The sequence below is a fragment of the Marmota monax genome, unplaced genomic scaffold, assembly GCF_021218885.2.
Source record: "Marmota monax isolate L192 unplaced genomic scaffold, Marmota_monax_Labrador192_F-V1.1 WCK01_AAM20220418_F8-fsc00010, whole genome shotgun sequence".
Lineage (NCBI taxonomy): Eukaryota > Metazoa > Chordata > Mammalia > Rodentia > Sciuridae > Marmota > Marmota monax.
The window spans coordinates 16,288,968-16,307,850 of NW_026692321.1; the positions used below are offsets into that span (position 1 = coordinate 16,288,968).

Here is an 18,883-nt window from a genome sequence, read left to right on the forward strand (position 1 = left end):
CCATGAGTGTGCCTGCTTCAAGGTCTTCCTCCGCTTTCCATCCTGCCATTGTTCTTACTCCCTCTGCCTTAGCTGTCCCCAGCCTTGACTCCCGGATGGCATCTCGGTCCCTGTGCACCTGTCACCTGCCCGTCCAGTTCCATGATAGACTCAGCCTGTCCAAAACAAAGCTGCATCGTTGCTGTCTGTGAATCCCTTCACAAGGGAGGCCTCTGCCCTCCGCCTGCTGTGACTGAGTCTCTGTCTCCTTTCCTCAGGGGGCTTCTCTTCCTTCCCAGACCATCAGCTCCTTGAGGACAAGGCACTGCCCTTTGTCCTTCACAGGCCCTTAGCGGGGCCAGGTACATGCAGGCATGCATTGTAAGATCAGATGATCGTTCTCCTTCCAGAGATCACAGAACTGCAGTGTGCTCACTGGGGCGGAGGGATCTGGAATAGGAGGCAGGCCCCTGGCTTCTAGTCCCAAATCCACCCATAACTCTGTGCAAGCCCCATGAAACCTTCCTCAGTCTTCTCATCTGTAAAATGGGAATAACCACGACCCTCCTACCACTCAGGAGGAGACTGAGAGATTGAATGGAGACCGGCATTGAGCAAGCAGCAGAGACTCCTGGGCCTGCCAGCATAGCAGTGCTTGGCCCTCTGTGCACGTGGAACTGGGGTGGGTCCTCCCCCAGGTATTCCCCTTAGTGTTCTCACGAGGAGGAAGGATTGTCGACTCAGCTCAAGGTGTTACCAAATTCCTCCGCTCTCCACCTTGAGGAATTGAGGTGGAAGTTATAGAGATTTTACAAAACGAGATTCCTGGATGATGTGTGATTCATTCTACTCTGTCAGCTACTCTAAAGTCTGGCCCCTGAATCAAATCATCCCCAAGCTGGGTACCTTGAGAGTGTTATGCTGTCAGCCCTGTCTCTGACCCCACTCCAGCTCTGTGGGCTGTTGGGGCATCTGCTGCCCTACAGATCTCAGCGCTGGGCCCACACCGAGGGTTTCCTGGCAGCTCATGTTTATCCTGTCGCTTGTGCTAGAACTCCAGCAGAAATGTCTCTCATTTCACCACAGACATTCTCTTCTCCCGAGCAACCGTCCTGGCATTTCATACATGAGGATCATAACGGATCAGCTTTTTGTTTGCCCCTTCTGAGTCCTCCGAACATTAACCCTCAACTCCACATCTGTGTTAAAGTCACTAAGGGAGACCAAAAAAAAAAAAAAAAAATCCTCCCACCCGGCTGCGTACCAGCTCCATTAGATCAAGATCTCCGGGAGGGGGCCCCAGGCATTTGTATTTTTGTAAAGCTCCCCAGACGATTCCAAGGGGCAGCCAAGGTCAGAAGCACGGCCCAGCCTGGAGGCAGATTTGTGGCCTGCCTGTAGCTCAGGTGTGGGACTTTCTAGATGTGATTTCATGTAGGCGACACTCCCTGCTCCATTTCCTCTCCTGCACTTGTTCTTGCTCCTACTTTGATTTACGATGTCTTAAAGTATCCTTTTAAGTCCCCTGCAGTCCTTTCTGGAGCTCTGCTAGGTGAAAACAAACAGAATGGAAACCTTGCACTCTTCCCTGGCTGGGACCTGGGCCCAGCTCCTGCCCCGGTGGCCACCTGCTAGCTTTCCCAAGTCCTAGGAGCTGGGTCAGTAGCCTCTGTTCCAGGAATCCCACTTTGGGGAATTGCAGCCAGTTCTGCCAAGAGCCCTCCAGGGCCTCATAGCTGAGGTTTGGTGGGTTCACAGCATCTATGTGCTGAGGTGGGACTGGGAGGAGGCTGGTGATGGCCGGAGAAGGCTGTCAGAGTGTCACTTGCCCGTGGCTGGCCCTTCTGTGCCCTCCTGATCTGTTCCACTCAGCCCCGCACCCAACAGCAAGTGGAGCTAGTGGTTGGAAGGCAGGAGATGCACAGGGTGAAACTTTCCCCACTTCCGGAAGCAGGAGCTGAGGACCAGTGTGCACGCAACCAGTTCCACCTAGCTGCTGGCAGGGTGAGTGGAGGGCATGCGGCAGTTCATTCTGCCTGCAGAACCTCATTTGGCACCTGGGCCAGAAATAGCTTATCCACAAACCTCTGAGTTTATTTTTGTGGCAAAGTTTGATTTTCCAAGCAGACTGTCTCCTTCCTTACCTTGCACCTGCCCAAGTGGCCAGAGCCGCCAGGAACAGTTGGGAGTTTGTCCCCTACTAAAGACACATGGCAGGGGAGGCACAGGGGCTGACTCCCAGCCTGGGCTCTGTGAGCTTTGTCCAGGAGGGGCATCTCTTTCTAATTTGCACAAAACAATGAATAGGCTAATAATAGCAGCCTTGCCAGCATTCTGCTCAGGGAAAGGACCATGTGTGCATTTTTTGAGTGACCATGCTCCTAAAACTTGTGGACTTCTGTCTCTTGTAGATGATCTCATTTACTGATGCTTAAAGGCCGCTTGAAAATACTTTGAGCTTTTGTCTTCTAATCATAAGTTTCTCTCCCCTTCCTCTCCTCCCTCCCCCTCCCTCAGACATATAGTACCAGGACACAGGGGCGGGGGAGGCTGTTGTAGAATAGCCAGCACCTAGGGAACCCAGGCTGTCTCAACATTCATTCATTCCTTGTAATGTTTACTGGCAGCCACGTTGTGTATTATTCCAGATCTGGGGGCCAGAGAATTCAGACAAAAGCTCTGTCTTCCAGAAACTTCTATTCCAGTTGGGAGACCTGAAACTAAACATTCTTATAATAATGTATGATCAATCTAACAGGAAGACTTTATACAAAGTGCTACGGAAGAATCACTCATTTGCTCAACAAATATTTCTTAAGCATCTACTATAATGCCGGCACTGGGATGAGCGCAGTGACCATGTGAGGGAAAAATCCCTGACCCAGAGCTTACATCTGAAGGACCTGGAACCAAATTGCCGTGTCAGGCTGGAGAGCACTCCGCTCGCTCCCACTTTCATCCGCCACTCGGAGGCTCATCCGTTACAGCTGCCAGTAGGCATTTTCATGTGAACTGGATGCCAAGATGAGGGGGGAGATTTAAGCCTCACTCATGGAACTCAAATTCACCCATGTAAGACAAGACGCAGCCTAGCAACCCTGTGGGTCCTTCCTTTGATTTGTAGCAATTCATTTAAATATAAGCATCTGGTTCATAAGGTACAACAACAACAAAAATCATTAAAAGCATATTTCTGCTTTTACAAAATAGTATAATAACAGCACAGGAGGCAACAATTAACCTGCCCCCCATCCTTCCCCAGGTACCCAGGCAGGTGCTGAATGTGGGAAATGGAAGTCAAAGCAGGTTCTTCCAAGTTCCCTTCTGCAGTCAGTGCTCAGGATGTGCTTGAAGCAACCCTGCCAGCCAGGCTGAGAACCTCGCCCCGCCACCCCAGCGTGCAGAGGAGGTGTGCTGCCTCTCCATCCCAGAATAAACAGTGTGATTATTTATTTAGGACCAGTTCAAGGCTTTCTAACACGCCTTCGGAGTGCTCTGCCATCTTGTGCAGGTATGCACTGAGCCGAAGCCACTGTTGTGCGTGGATCAGAGAAGAAAATCTGACCCAGGCCAGCGGGGCTTGCCTGGCCTCTGCTCCCATCCAGACTCAGCTAACACTCCCCAAGTCAGCAGGTTGTCTTGTTAAGCGGAGTCTCGAAGAAAAGCCTCCCCCAGCTCTGTCTCCTGGAAGAGTACTCCCATGGGAATTCTTCCTCCTGCTGGGACGCTCTGACACTGTTACTCTCCCAGCACCACTTGGCACTGAGTTTTGGTGCTGTCCTTTTAGCCTCCAGGGTACATCAGACTCAACCCCCAACTCCTGGGCACACCCCAGGGCCAGGAAAGGAGCCTTACAAAGCTGAGCAGAGCTCACGCAGGAACGTCAGTTCAGTTCAGTTCGGGAGCCCTGGCTGTGCTCCCAGCCCTCCACCCACTCCCCTCCTGTCACAGAACACTCTGGAGGGCAGCGACTAGGACTCAGTCTCTGGGCCCCTCCCCAAGGCTTGGCACAAAGAAGGCTTGCAAATGTTCCTGGGATGGACGAATGATGGGAAGCAGTTCATTCAGCCTGTCTAACGTGTATGCCCAGGGGGCTGCCACACTATGAGAGCAGCTCGCAACGCCCACTTTAGAGCAGTAGGGGTGGGTGACGCACTAACCCTGCCCTTCCAAGGCCACCACCCCCTGGGGACACCATGTACCCAGCCAGGGCTCTCTTTTAAACTGTTCCAGCACAGTCTGTAGTTTAAGAGGAAAACAGCCTCCCCAGACCTTGCTGGAACCACGGTCTCACTATGCTCAATTTCACATTCCACCATGTTTAAAGAGTGCATTCCACATTCCAAGAGACCTCACGGCCTTCACAATTCATTCATTCATTCATCCTGGAAATATTTCTAGTGAGCTACAGAGGGCGGTGGTCAGGAGCTCAGTTGCTGGAACCAGACTTCCTGGATCCTCTTCCCAGTGCTGCCCCTTCTCAGCCACGCGACAGCAGCACAGCATCTAACCCTCTGGGCCTCAGTTTCTTCATCTGCAAAATAAGGGTTATAATGGCTACCTCATGCGGTGGTCATGGGGATGAGAGCATAGTATAGTGCCTGGAGGAGCACCCCAAGTGTGGCCCAATACAGGGTTGCATTGTTATCCTCATGGGCAAGGACCCCAGCAGACCCATGGACTTAATTCTTGCCCTCTTCAGAACCAAATGCACTTCCCAAGAGAGGTGTCCATGTGTCCACCTCCTGCCCCCCATAGTCATAATGTGTTCTGTCAGCAGGGGACTTCTGCTCCCAGGTAGGTGGCCCCTTTCATCCTGAACAGCCACTGGACTCTATCCTGTTCCAGTTTCCTATAGGCCACCCTGGCTAGGGTCCTACTCTTGTCTGGAGAGGAATCTCCAAGCACCTATCACACCCCATTTTATCTGCCCCACAACCCCTAAGAGGACCTGAACTGCTCAGCCCACAGAGTGACCCAGAAGCCTAAACCCAGACAGTGACAGATGGCCATCAGGTGGCAGTCCCATCCCACCTGGGGCTGCCACCAACACCTTTGAGACCTGGAAGTGTGTACTGCCCCTCACTGGATTCCCTCTTATTTATCTGTATCATGAGGGGTTTAGATCATGACCAATCCCAGAGAGCCCGTCAGGCTCTGTCCCTAAGAGTGACACTCTGGATATGACCACATGGGAGCTTCTGGGACTCCACAATTAGCACCGTGGCTTCAGAAGGTATGTCAGCACGTCCTTGGGGCATCTCTCATTAACAATTATGAAGTCATTATCTGGTAAATAATTCATAACCCGAGAGATAGGATAAGCCGCCAATAAACAATAATCCATTTAGAATGAGGCTTGGCGGGGGCCAAGGCCTCACAATGGTCAGCTCTGGCCTGAAAGGCAGCTCCTCCTGGCCTCTGGTGTTAGCTTTGCCTCCACTCTGGAGCTGTCCCCCACCAGCTGGCCCAAAGCATTGGCAAGCTCCCAAGCTCAGAGCTCAGGCACAGTGTCTGTGACAAGGGCCAAGCATCAACGGCTGTGCTGAGCAATCTGCAAATGTGCCTTCTCCTGGGTCCTCCCCACAACCCTGCCAACATAGATGTGTTGCTGTCCCATTTACAGAGGAGTAAACTGAGGCTTAGATGGGCTAAATGATTTGCCAGGATCTTTTCATCAGAAAACCCTGGGTGTGGAAGTAAGGCTCGTATGATATGAGAGCTGTCACTCTTGCCAATGTGTCCCACTCCCCGCTACTATGATCCACAGCGTTTTTTCACTTTTTCAGCCCTTGTCTATATGACTGTGCCTCTCCAGGGTGACAGTGAGCACGGGAAGCCTGTGTCCCCCTCTGACCTCCTTTACCCAGACAGGCTCACATAGGCACAGCCACAGCTTCATCTGTCTGACCGGCCAATTAGCTAGGTCAATAGGCTTCTTAGTGGTGTTTGGAGGCCAAACCAAAGGCACTGGGGAGGGTCAGGAGAGGCTTAGTGTCTTCAAGATGCTAACCCTGAATTTCCATCTTCCGGTGGATCTGTGGATTTCTGCTTGCCACAGGAGAGACTGCAGTCTCTGGTCATGCTCTCTTGGGGAACTCCATCCTGACCAAGGGGCTCTTGACCCAGATGTCCTGAACCCTGGCTGCAGGCTGAAAGCACTCCTTCTTCCACTCACACCATCACCCTACCAGCAAGGCCAGCACTACTCCAGAGACCTCCTCTGAGGTCCCCCCAGGGGCTCCAGACTTGGAGGATGCCAGGGCGTACTCCACCCTCATCTTCTTTCTCCCAGATGGGGGCCCAGCAGACACGGTTGGCATCCATGCTTCAGCAATCTTGCCAGGCCTGGAGTCTCAAAAGGACCCCGTACTCCTTTGTAGGCAACCAGAGCTGCTCTGAGTTGAGACTGTAAGGAACAGGGTGGGGTTGCTGGATGCTACAATCTGGAATGTAGCATAAACCACTGCGGCTGGACCATGTGCTAGAAGTGGCCACAGTGGTTCTCAGGAATGCTCATTTCTCGATAACTGCGGTAGCCAGCCCGAGGTGAGGCCCCTTCTGGCCTTTTAACCTCCCCTCCCACAGTCAGCAGAGTGGTCAGGACTGGCCAAGGCATGGGCAGGTGAATGGGTCACTTGCTGCTTTCTAGAACAGCTGGAATCTTCCTGTCCCTTTGAACAGAATTGCCTCTTGAAAAGTCTGGCCCTGACTTATTGGCAGCCTTCCACAATGACATATCCCCTGTCCTGGTCCTAAGCTCCTTGCTTCCAGAATGGGGGGATCTTCCACCCTGAGCATCCCCTGCCTTCTGCCCTCCAGCTCTGCATGATATTTGGTGCAGAGCTAAGTGGAGTAGATCAGGAGGGCACAGAAGGGTAGCATAGCCATCCATGGACAAGTGACACTGACAGCCTTCTCTGGCCATCACCAGCCTCCTTCCAGCACATAGATGCTGTGAACTCACCAAACCTCTGCTATGAGGCCCTGGAGGGCTCTTGGCAGAACTGGCTGCAATTCCCCCAAATGGGATTCCCAGAACATAGGCCATTGATCTGGGGCCAGGGAAGAGGGGTAGGTACTGGGGCAGAAGCTGGGCCCAGGGAAGGGAACAGCATAAGTTTTCTGTTCTGTTTAATCTAGCAGAGTTCCAGAAAGGACTGCAGGGGATTTAAAAGGACACATTAAGACACCATAAATCAAAGTAAGAGCAAGAACAACAAGTGCAGGAGAGGAAATGGAGCAGGGAGTGTCGCCTGCAAGAAACCACATCTAGAAAGTCCCACACCTGAGCTACAGGCAGGCCACAAATCTGCCTCCAGGCTGGGCAGTACTTCTGACCTTGCCTGCCTGTGGAAATCTCTGGGGACTGATAGAAACCTTCTACCTCTTGCAAAGAAGAGGGAGGAGCATGTCCCCAAATCCACCATTAGGGTCTTGCTCCAGGTGCTGGTACTTTCTCTTCCTCTGGGGCTTGGCAGGTGCCAAGGAGGTCGGGGAGCCCCACTTCTGTGGTCAGCAGCTCCTGCCCGTCAGGTCAGGATTTGAATGCTTTGGTTGCAGACTGACAGAGAACAAAACTATTATTTAAACAGGGGTAAGGGTAGTTCTCGGCCATAGGAGTGAATCTTGTGTCACAGGGCAGAGAGCATGGCATTTCTGTGAGTTATAACCGAAAGTACGACCTCTGACAGCCCCAAGAAAAGATGCAGGATGACGCACGTGTTCACAAGCACCGCGTCTTCCCCTGCTCAGGGAGGGTGCTGCGGGCGCTAAGTGATGCTCTTGGAAAAGAAGTCATGGCAGGCTTGGAGTCAGGGAGAGGGGAGGGAGGACTTGTGAGGCCAGCTGCCTTCCTCCTCCTTCCACAGTAAGCCCTGGGGATGAATCGTCCCTGTCACTAAAGCCTCTTCCCAAAGATCTCCAGGGAAAGAAATTCCATCAGCTCCCAGAGTCCTGCAGGCTTTCCTTCTATCTGACCTAAATCTCCCTTGCTGCAATTTAAGCCCATTTTCCCTTGTTTTGTTTTGAGTGGAAATGGAGAACAGCTAGTCCCCAGCCGCCTCCAAAGGCAGGGTGAGTCACAAGTCCTAGTGTACCTCCTGCCATGCTGAAGCGTTCTCAGAATCCTGTCCGGTTGAATCTGTCCCCAAGGAAGCCTCCCTCCTCCCTCCTCCCAAGAACAGCTTTCAGACGGATGCATGAGACAACACTCCATTCCAAGGGGCCATGCTGGTGGCAGTAACCCTTCTACAAGCATAGCACCAACGTGGCCCCTGAGGGGCTAGGGCATGTGTTGGAGCAGCACAGTTGAAAATGGCAAGGCTAGGGTCTGGCCAGGGAGCCAGCGCGTCACAAGGAGGGGCTGTCTAGTCCTAAAGGAAGGAGTGAGTCACCCAGGAAAAGAGGGAGGCCTTTCAGGTGGTGTAAGAATTCTCATCCACGCCAGGTCCCCGTTTGGGCTTGAAAGGACAGTCCCCTTAGTTATACACCCCCGTGCACATGACTTACGCTGGATTTCCCAGCCTGCCTCAGCTGATGGTGAATCAGGAATTCCCATCCCGTAGTCCATTCACTCACTTCATAAGCAGCCATGGGAAGGGGGACCGCCCTAGCAAGGGTACCTGTGCAGGTTCATATTTTCTTTTTTTTTTTTTTTTTTTTATTATTATTTTTTTTTTAATTTTTTTTATTGGTTGTTCAAAACATTATAAAGCTCTTGACATATCATATTTCATACATTAGATTCAAGTTGGTTATGAACTCCCAATTTTACCCCAAATACAGATTGCAGAATCACATCAGTTACACATCCACATTTTTACATAATGCCCTATTAGTAACTGTTGTATTCTGCTACCTTTCCTATCCTCTACTATCCCCCCTCCCTCCCCTCCCATCTTCTCTCTCTACCCCATCCACTGTAATTCATATCTCTCCTTGTTTATTTTCCTATTCCCCTCACAACCTCTTATATGTAATTTTGTATAACAATGAGGGTCTCCCTCCATTACCATGCAATTTCCCTTTTCTCTCCCTTTCCATCCCACCTCATGTATCTGTTTAATGTTAATCTTTTCTTCCTGCTCTCCCTCCCTGCTCTGTTCTTAGTTGCTCTCATTATATCAAAGAAGACATTTGGTATTTGTTTTTTAGGGATTGGCTAGCTTCACTAAGCATAATCTGCTCTAGTGCCATCCATTTCCCTGCAAATTCTATGATTTTGTCATTTTTTAGTGCTGCGTAATACTCCATGGTGTATAAATGCCACATTTTTTTTATCCATTCATCTATTGAAGGGCATCTGGGTTGGTTCTACAGTCTAGCAATTGTGAATTGTGCTGCTATGAACATCGATGTAGCAGTATCCCTGTAGTACGCTCTTTTAAGGTCTTCAGGGAAAAGTCCAAGAAGGGCAATAGCTGGGTCAAATGGTGGTTCCATTCCCAGCTTTCCCAGGAGTCTCCATACTGTTTTCCAGATTGGCCGCACCAGTTTGCAGTCCCACCAGCAATGTACAAGAGTACCCTTTTCCCCACATCCTCTCCAGCACTTGTTGTTGTTTGACTTCATAATGGCTGCCAAGGTTCATATTTTCTTTGGAAGTTTCCATTGGCTTCTTGATCTCCTGGACCAGTCAGCTTTTGTCTTGTTTTGTGCCTTTTTACTTCTGGGAATAGAAACCCCCCCCACTTCTTTCTGCTAAAGGTTGGCTATTTTGTAGACCATTGAAGCCAGTTCCTGGAAGATTTGGATTCATGGCTTAAAAAAAATCTGACTGGGAAGTGGTAGATCGCGACAGCTAGGTTACTGAGTTTAAAAAGCAATGACGCTGAGTGACCCTGACAGCACTCGGACAGCACATAATGAATACAAGAGAAGGATTTTTATTTTTCTTAGGCCATCGGAATTAAAACCTTCCTACTCTAGAGGAGAAATGGAGAGAAACCAAATCCTTTTTCCTAAGCAGTTATCTAATGTAATACTGAGATGTGACCAAGGTCATTTGACTTTTTTTTTTTTCCATCACTTGGTCAAACCCCCTCACCACCACTACCACCTCCCCCGCCGAAACTACTTGGCTCCCATACATTGCGGGGAGGGGTGCTTCATTGATTGGATTTAAATAATGGAATTGCCATTAATAACTTCCATAAAAGATGATTGATTCTGACTTGGATTTATGGGAAGTTGGGACTTATGAAAGTAAACACAGCGGCAGGCGTTCAATATTAATGCTAGTTTATGCACCACCTTCCTTTCAGGACTGGTTAAATGGATGGGCTCCCAGCCTAAACCCCTCGTGCCAGAACTGGGTCACAGGGATAACTGTAGGGTCAGGAGGGCCACCATGGGCTGGCCCAGGAGGCCTCACCCTCCCACCTTCTTCACATCAGATCCAAAGGTGAAATGCACTGCCCAGCTTCTGGGGAGACCAGCAGCCCCCATCCCTGCTTTATGGAAGCCCATTGCCCTTAATAGGACAGAAGATTCCAATGACCAGACAGTGTCTTCCTGTCCCTGCACCCTGCAGGTGGGCATGTGGGTGACAGCAGCCCCTGAGCTTGTTCTCACGCCTGCAATCACAGGATCTTCAGGGCAGCTGGGGTCCAGGAGGACTTTCTCCAGCTGTTCTTTACTCCTGCTTGGGAGAAGGCAGAGAGGAGGCAGAGGCCCTCCAGGAAAGGAATAGCAGGGTCCACAGTGGCCTCAGGAAACTGAAGGGGCTGGGGATGTCAGTCGAGTCTCAGTCCCAGAGCTGAGAGCGCCCACTGGTCAAGGCGCCCACCAGCTGGGCCCTAAGCCAGCTCCTAATCCGCTGACTCTCAGGTGGCTGCTTTTCATCCCAGCAGAGCAGTTGAATCCCTTATCACTCTCTTACAGCCCTTCAGGTGCTATTGATCTCCTGTCCCTCACCTATAAACTGGTGACTCCCAGATCTGTCCCCAGGGTTCTGTCCAACATGTCCACCTGCCCCTCCACCATGATGCCCCTCAGATGCTATGAGATCTCATCCTCTGTCCTCAACCCACTCCTCTTCCTGCCCACCCCCCACCTCTGGAATGGCAACACCCCCTACCCAGTCTCTAGTCACCTGTCCGTCTCCACCCCTCAGGCTTTGTCTGCTTTGTCCTCCCTGTCCTTCCCCTCCATCCCTGCTGCTCTTGGATTCCTTCAGCAAGCTCTCCCCAATTCTGACCCGGATAACTGCGGAGGTCTCCCAGCCTCCAACTTTCCCCCTCCCGTCCACTCTGCAGACTCTCCCCACCCCCAGTCACATTGCCAGTCTCCCCAGTTCTTGCAGGCTAAGTACAGACCCCTGCCTCCCCTGTGCTCAAAGCACACCACATGAGCACACACTAGTACCTCAGACCTCTTCACTGTGCTGTTTCTTCTGCCTGGAATGATGCTCCCGTCACCCTCTCTGGACTTGCCCACCAGATCTCCTCCAGAGTTGGAATCAACAATTCCCTTCCTTTGCTCCCTGCTGTGCTGTCCACACCGCTAGTGCAGGAGAGGAAATGAATCTTTGAGGGCCTCCTGTGTTAGACATGACTGGGGTTGCCAGCCTTGCCCACCCCACCTGCTGAAAATACCTGCAACTCACCCACCACCCTGATGTCTGATGGTAGGACACGTGACCCAGCCCTCCAGCCTCAGCTGACTATACCAGGACAGAAACTGGAAGCCAAGATTGTGTTTCCATTGGCTGGCCAGCAACACAGGATCCACTGGTTCTGACTTTAAGAAATTAGCTGAAATAATCATATTTCTCTCCTCTGGAGTGGGAACTAGGAAACTAAGAAAACGAGACAGGTCCACCTGGGGCTGGCCCTTTAACCCCATGGTAATGCAGATGCAAAACTCTAGCAATTATTCTGGGCCTCTGTGCATCCCAGAGTTGAGTTTCAAAGACTGATTGGAAAGGCAGGAAGAAGGGAGATGATGTCCCAAGGAAAGGGGTACATGGAGCAAGAGGGGCAGAGCAAATCATGGTGAGTTCCTGGGGCTCTCTCAATGCTCCTGACCACTTCCAGCATTCCTCCTTTCACATGAGCTGGTGTCAAAGAAAAGAACTCTAACCTCTTGAGTGCCTTTTGCAGTAACCCTGCCACGCAGGAGTTATTCACATTTTTACAGATGAATCAATTAAGGTTCAAAAATATTAAGTAACATGCTCAAGGTCCCGTAGCAAGGAGGTGATAGAGCCAAGTGCAGACCAGCCTTCCTCATTCAAAGAAAGCATGCCTTCCAGCACGGCATCCCGTCTCCCACTCTCTCTGGGGACCATTTCATTGGTCAATGTGCCTCTCCCCTCTGCCCTTGCAGCTGCTGGCACATGACAGGCACTCATGTAACCAGTACGTATATTTCATCTTGATGCCGTCTGCAGAAACAGCATTGAATTCTGGACCCAAAAGCCAGAATTCAAGTCCAGCCTCTCCCAGACGTAGTGTGTAACCTTCGGGGAATCAAGTTCATCTTTCCCTTGTCTTCAACCACGGAAATAGTCCAGGGCGTAATGGGCAGTTGGATGAGATGATCTCCAAGGTCCTTTCTTGCTGCAACATTTCACGGCTCCCTCGCCCTTGCCCTGCCTCCCTCGTGGAATGGCACGAAGTAGAGCGCTTGTGCAAGCACCAGGCTGTGTTTGCCCCAACCCAATCTTGCAAATAATGCTGCCCTTTCCCGCCAGCTCAGCTCCCGGGAGGGCCCAGGCTGGGGGCTTTTCTTTCTCTGCTGCTTGCTGCTTAAGAGGGATTTGTGCCATGGCTAGGCAGGCCACGATTTTCATATAGCCCCGATGGCGGCTTTATCTAATGAGAATGAGATGCTTACACATATTTTCATTTTTAAAAAATCGGCTATTAATTTGTCAGAATTATTCATATTTTACTGATGATATTTTCCATGTATCTAATCAGGGAGCTCATGAATAGAAATGAAACTATTTAAATACAGAGATGGTGTACATTGTAAGATCTTGTTTTCTCAAGCTGTTTCATAATGTAGTGAATACATTTATTTCTTCTAAAAACAGGTTTTGCAACCATCGAGAAACATTTTTGAAATCTTAGTTTAAATATGACTCTATTCAAACATGCTAAATTGGCGTGTGCGCTGTGCGTGTGTGTGCGCGTGCACATGTGTGCGTCTGTCTGGGTGGTCACTTGAAGCATGTACACTGTTCTCTGGCCTTCTCTGGAGGGAAGGAGATCATTTTTTGTTGAGAAAACTGGAAAACACATTTGGGGTCAAATTTTCAGGATAGATAGATGAAGAAGTAGAAGTACAAATTGAAATTGGGCTGAATAATATTCAAGATAATTATTTGTACAGTGTAGACTTTTAAACTGCTCAAAATTCCAGCAGCACTTACCTACATTGAAAGAGGTTTAGAATCATTAAACAAAGCCAGATATTAAATATACTACTGCTATCTCTCGAAACATTAGCAAGTAATGTAAAACACATGGCATCTACTCAATGGAAAATCTGAGAATACAGATTATAATAGTTGTCTTATAAGACCTCTGGGAAGCTTGAACTAAATTGCTTAATTCCATTAATAACAAACTATTACTCTAGCTATTAAAGTAACATAAGGTAATAGAGATCATGTCGAGAGATTGTGCCGAGGCTCTTTCTTCACCTAGCACAAATTTATTCAGGGGCATTGATAGATTTTAATTGACTATGGCAACTGAATAGCAACAAAGGAAATTGAATGTCTTTTGAAAAGCTCCACATTTTGTAGAAGCAAATAGCAACACCAAAATGAGGGTTTGGGGGAGCTCGGAGAGGCGAAGAAGGACTTTCGGGAACATCTGTCCCCGTCGCTCCTCCGCAGGAATGCTTCCCTGTGACCTTAAGGAGAAGCTGCTTGGGAACAGCAGCGCCACAGGCTGAGCATCTTTTCCAGCTCCGTGCATGCCAAATCTGAATGAGCCCAGTCGGCTGCTGCGAGAACCGTGCTTTGTCATGAATATCCATCGGGCACCTGTCCAAGATCCAGGACGGGAGGGACCTCCTTGCAGACTGCTGAGTCTTCTCCAGAGAGGGCTGAGAACGGAGTCTGTTTCACCCGAAGGCCTGGCAGTAGAGTGGGTGACTCCTTGTCGTGACTCTGGAGCTGGGGATCTCCCTCTGCTCCCATCTAGTCCATGATGGCTTCTGGTGACCTGTCACCTACTTTTCTTCTCCACCTCCTTCTACTCCCAGCTCCATGAGGGTCCCACTCATGTTGGTCTCACACTGGCCTGGCTCTGGCCTGGTTCTGGGAGACAGGAGGCTTGTTTCATCTCCTCGGATGCCTTCCCATCTCAGCGCCAGGTCCAAGTCCCTGGGGCTCTTGTGCTCTGAGAACTGCTATTGGAAGGAGGCCACGGTTAGAGGCAACTGCTTAAGGTGGAAGCAGGCCACAGAGGTCATGGGAGCCCCCAGTCATATCCATGCCTTGCCTGTTACCAAGATGAGTCTAGGCCTTTGCCTCTGCTGGCCCTGAACACGTGGCAGTGTGCTGCAGAAGGGTGCCACTCTCTTCCGTTGTCTGTCTGGGCTTCACCCTTTGCTTTTGTGAAGTCCTGAACAGCATCTCATGTAAACCCATAAAGTACATGCTCATTCTCTTCTTCCCTGGGCAGCATCGAGTGCACCTGTCAACTCTGCTATATCCCCTGGGACCAGGGACATTCTCTCTCCCACTCCCCATTGGTCCCGGCTTCTCCCAGGATATCGCCAAGGAGCTCTGGCAGCATGGCCCACATACCACCTCCACGGCACCCACGGCTCCCACAGAGTGATGGCCTTTCTCAGGTTGTGTCGGTGGAACTGGGGCTCCGGGTGTGTTGCCCAGGAATGGGCTCTGGCTTGTGGCTGTGGGCACCTACTTCATTGGCACTGGGAGAGCCTAATCCCGCCGCGACTGCTACACACGCATGTGTTTGAAAACCTCCTTGGCAGGCAGGACCTCCTAATTTTTTCCACTTCTTGTGATTAGCGTTGCAGACTAATCCCAGCACCAGACTCAACACCAGCTGTTCTTCCCCCACTGCTTGTTTTTACTTATAAACTAAATCCAGGAGCTGCGGCTGATTCTGCTGGCCCCACTCTTCCTTCTGCCCAAGCTGCAGCCAGTCACCTAGGACATGACCTCAGGTGAGTGATCTTTCCACCTGGCTGCTTGTGTCCCACTGCTTGGGCTTCACTGCTGGGTCTTGGGGCAGTGAGCTGCACACCTGATGCTAAGCAGCTCTTCAGCTTACCCTCTCTGCTATGATGTCTGCATAGCAGCAGTCCCCACAGCCAGAATGATCTTAGAAATTTGATTTCACAGCCCTGGATACCTCAAACAATTTGATACATCATTAGAGAAATTCAAAATATATATGCAACATTTAGATCTGTTTTCTAACCTAACAATGAGACAAACACACATGATTCCATTCTATCTCTGAATCTAAGGCCTAGAACATCACCAAACTGTTGAAACAACCAGTTTTCCTGCACAGTTCATTGCAAGAACTTAATTTGGAAAGAGGTATGCAGGAAGCACATAGCCACAACACCTCCCACTTCAAGAGGCAGCAAGCAAGGACTCGGGGCTTCCGACATGCAGGAAGGGCCAGAGCTGCCCCAGGGCATCCAGAGCCCAGACCAGGGAGCTCTCTGCTTTGTGCATTTCTTTCCGTCTCTCCCTCTTCCCCTGACTTCCCTGGCAGGGCTGCCAGGAAGGTTATTGACTGAATGCAAACCCAGGGGCTCAGGTTTCTGCCTTCCTACATGCTGCCATTTGCATTTCTATAAGAGTATCTTTCATACCTGGAAGGTCCTACACACAAATCAGGGCGTATGGCAGATGGGACATTTGCCCTCCAAACACCACAGTATCTAAAAGAATTGTGATTGTCACAAATATCATATTCCTGTTGAAAGCACATGAAATCAGCCCCGTAAACTGGGAAACATAAGTCACAGTTATATTTGTTCTGCAGCCATAGAAGAATCATGAGGCCCTCGTAGGGCAGGGAAAGAAACACCATGAGCCCTTTAGAAATGACTTCATGTCCAATCATAGCCACCTCTGCCCAGCCGCGCTGTCGCTCTTGGTACGAAATTCCTGACTCCCTTTAGCCTTGCACATTCCAGCTGGGTTGGTTTCTTTCTTAGCAGCTGTAATTACTTGAACACAAGATGAAAGTAAGTCACCTCTTACTAGGGAGGTGACTTACTAGGACTAGGGAGGGAGCCAGATTTCCTGGAGCCAGCAGTAACCCAGCCCTGCCCCTTGGATAAAGCAGAGAGCTTGAGCTCCCTCTACTGTGACCCCCAGAGCATTTCCAGGTACACAGGCTGTGGAGTGCACTCCAGCATTAATCCCTCACCTGTGATGAGCCTCCTGTGTGCCCAGGTTACAGAGGTAAACAGGAACTCACCTGATAGGACCAGTCAGGTGCTGTAGGGGCTATGAAGGGAGAGGCATGGAGGGCTGGCAGTCAGGGAAGTTTCCCTGGCCCCAGAGCACCTTCTGCCGGGTCCTAAAGACATGTAGCCTGAAACTCTGTGGAGAACGAAACTGTGGGCCAAGAAAGAGGCTGGACAAAGGCTGAGGCTCGTGCAGATGACATGAGGGGACCCTGAGCTGAGAGCACAAGGTAGTTACTAGTGGGTTGTTTCCTCTGCACTGAGATCTAGGGAACCAACCATGGAGGTGCCTGCATGCTGAAGCACTGAATGAAGAGCATTCTGGGACAAAGATTGGTCCAGAACTCAGGATTTCAGGCCAAAATCCCAGGACTTTTTTCTTTTTTTTTTTTTTACTTTACAGGTATATGGTATTTGTAAATAGTGAAAGGGTTATTGTAGTCAAGTCAACTAACATATCCATCATCTCACTTAATTACCCTTTGTGCGTGCGTGCGTGTGTGTGTGTGTGTGTGCGTGTGTTAAAAACACCTGAAATCTACTCTTGTAGCAAATTTCTAGTATTCAATATAAAAATTACACACTGATAGTGATCAAGGTCCTGTGGGTTCTCAGTCTCAAATACTGAGCAGGATAGGTTGGTTGGTTGGTTCTGGGATGCAAAAGTCATCTCTGGGTTAAGGAGGCCAGAATTTCCACCAAAACCAGAACATCGGGAATTGGGCAGCGGTATATCTCCCTCCTTTGAAATCCGTCTACAAACTCCATTCTGTGCCTTCTACCTTGACCTCGGTGACCTGGGGTTAGGGGGCTGGGGCCCCAGTGAGGTACACTGATGTCCAGGTGGCTGTGGCAGATCAGAGCAAATGCCCATCCAGGCCCGAGGCTGCTACCTGGTGCTTCCCCTGCCTGTCCTGCAAAGCAGCAAGTTGGGGCTAAATCCCCTGGTGCAGAGGAGGCCCCTCCTCTAGAGCTCAGGAAGGGCTACACAGTTGGAGAGCAAAGTGGAAGGACTTGGCCCTGCTCTGGCCAATACCTGGTTTGCTCAGTGCCTCCTCCGTTGGGAAATTCAGAAAGGTCAGAGACATCCTGGAACAGCCCTGCCATGGAACAGCCCTGTCCACAGCCCAGAACCTCCTCAGTAATGGAGATGTCCTATACTGTGCTATCAAGTGCTATCGAGTGCTTAGGATGTGGCTCATGTGACTGGGGGACTAAATTTTTAATGCCATTTAAGTTAAATTAATTTTAATTGAAACAGTCACATTGGCTAGTAGGCGTTGTATTAGACAGAATAATCCTAGAAGACTCCAGGCAGAGCCCAAGTGAGCCTGCTCTGTGCCTCCCAAGACTCTAGATCTTTCACTTTGTCCCTTTCTATTGCTCAAAGTGACAGAGCATACAGAACTCTCAAAGAGAAATTATCCTGAAAATCAGACTGAATGGGCTGAATGCCTACAGAGGTCCCTGCGACCAAGCGTGTTCCCTTTAGTGCTTGTGAGAATTGCATTAGACTTAGGAGGAGGTCACACCAGGGTTCCCCCAAAGCCCTTTTCTCTCCTGCAGCATGAAGTTTCCTCTACTGCAGCTGCCCAAGGAAATGGTTTTGCAAGGTTTTATTATTTTTGGATTTGGGGGACATATTCACTGACATCCTGCCTGGCTACCCACTTTCCATTTGATTTCTTGCTGCTATAGGCTCACTCCAGCCCAGCGTGGTGGGGTCTCTTGTAGCTGGAGAGTAGCATATTGAATGTGCCCTCTGACTCCCTTCCAGGGGATGATTGGGAGGGAATTGTGGGGCCCCTGGCTACCACTCACAGGAAGTGGGCAAACTGGGGCAATTTGATGTTTATCAAATTCCTTTGAAAACGCCTTTCTCCTTTTGATGGAAGTCAAGACGACTGGGATGTATATTTATTCTCTTACTTCAGAGCTGGCAGACCCAAGCAATGGCTGGGTGTTCAGGGGCTGGAGGAGGTATCCTGGCTCTGGGTAACCATAATCTCCATCCCATCTGAGCAATCAAACTTCTTTCTGGGAGTTGGGCAAGGATGCCAGGAAGCACAGAGGCGGTTGGAGCAAGTCAGAGCCTGGAAGAGAAAAACGGAACCTCAGCCTCTGGGAGCTTAAAGCAGCTTGCCTGTCCCCAGTCCTGGAGAAGTCAAATATGACTCTGAGATCCAGAGTCCCCAGGCCCTTTGACTCCTGGGGGATGAGAGGGGGGTGTGAGGACCGCACAGCCATCACGGTGTTTGTGAGGATCTTTGCAGTGCTTTGGGTTCTTAAACTTTAATCCTTGAGGCTCATTCTCAGGAAACAGAGTCCTTGTCCACTGAGATGGGGGAACACATGAGCAGGAGGTGTTCAATTTTGCTAGGGTAGACAGGTTATCAGTGCGTTGAAGTTTGTTTGCTTTGGGTTTAGCAGTACAAGAGTCATTGGTTTAACGACACTCCCCATGCACCTGGGAATACTT

General features: G+C 50.2%; 1 protein-coding gene across 1 annotated transcript in view; it reads left to right on the top strand.

The window, feature by feature from the left end:
- Klhl29 (kelch like family member 29) overlaps positions 1 to 18,883 on the top strand; it is a 282,372-nt gene that overhangs the window by 80,141 nt on the left and 183,348 nt on the right. The gene's annotated exons all lie outside the window — the stretch shown is intronic.